Below are 1,540 nucleotides of genomic sequence, written 5' to 3' on the forward strand. Positions count from 1 at the left end.
GCTATGGAGCTCTATGACGACCTATGTTCCTCTCAGCTCGATGTAAGTACCGTTTTCCTTTATTTCCGATTTTTATTCACATATGCATGTACTGACCCATCTTCCCTCCACTTGTGCAGGCCCTCATGGCGTCTCATCGTTTTTTACGCAGTCTCGACGCTCTTCATTCTAGGCAGCAACAACGCCTCGAGAAAGCCTACCAAGAGCTAAAATCCAAGGAGAAGGAACTCAACGACCAAATGGAGTCAATGACACAGCTGAGCCTCATCCTCGAGGACTGAAATCACGAGGTAGCGATGTTAAAAAATGATTTGGCTTTGGTAACTCGAAGTAAAGACGAGGAGTTCGAAAAGGGGGTCGCCAAGATGAAGCGTGTGTTCGCCAAACATTTCCGACTCGGATGGAACTAGGCCTTGACTAAAGAAGATGATAGATGCTACATAGGGTCCGACGAATTCGATCGCTTCTATGGGTTTGCCCCCAGGGACTATTCTCCCATTCGTGGTATGCTACCAGGGGATGTTCCTTCGTCGGCGTCAAGTGCTTCCGAGGGGCCCGGTGGCGAAGATGAAGTGTCCTCTCTTCCTTGCTCCAAATAGCAGTTGGAGATAGCGGCGTCATTTATTATTATATTTTTTTTTCCTACATATGAGTTTCCAAATGTGGCCTTACGTATGTTTTTACCTTCTTGTTGAGCTGATTCCATCTAATAAATTGTCGCAATCTTTCAATAAAACCGTCATAATTCCCTTTATTGAATCTTGCACCCATCGATTGCTTACGCTATCCCCCATGATGTAATGGTTAATGCAGAATCTTTGTCTTAAATGATGATACCCTTGATTTAGTATCGATATCTGAGAGATATCTACCTGCGTGATATCCGCCTCCCCCCACTTTAAATGTAAATATTGTCTTTTCAATAGCGAATATCCTTCTTTTAACACAGCTATCATCTTTGCGGATCCTCGTTTAAATTCTGAATCTTCAAACCTCCATATTCTGCTTATAAATAGCCATGTGTTTGTCTTAATTTGCACATCATCTTCCTCGCACCTTTCTCTCAGAATCCTCCTCTAGTCTCCATGGCTCCACAAAAGAAACAAATTCGTATTGTTTTCAACTCTCCCATAGGATGTGGCAAACAGATCCTTGGTTCTGATGAACGTACTCCCGACCGGCAGGCTCCTATTATGATTTCGTCAGACAGTTCCTCTGACAGGTTCCTCTCTTTCCCTACTTTACTTCTCTTTCATGTCTTTGATTATGGGTACGGGTAGTCTATTAAGACTTTCTTCTTCTGTCCAGGTCCTACAAACACTTAGGGGGATTCTCATCTGATTTCGACACTCGCCAATTACTTGAGGATGTGTTGAACTACCCCGATGATGGTCAAGCAAGTGCTCCTTGCGCCCCGAAGGCTCGTGCCGGTCCCAGTCGGCCTCGTCGTCGGAGCATGAGTACTGACAGGGGAACAAGTCCGGAATCTCATCGTCTCCATAATCTGAGAGAGGAATCTTTCGTGCTACAAGATTCGCTC

The sequence above is a fragment of the Rosa chinensis genome, chromosome 1, assembly GCF_002994745.2.
Source record: "Rosa chinensis cultivar Old Blush chromosome 1, RchiOBHm-V2, whole genome shotgun sequence".
Classification (NCBI taxonomy): Eukaryota; Viridiplantae; Streptophyta; class Magnoliopsida; order Rosales; family Rosaceae; genus Rosa; species Rosa chinensis.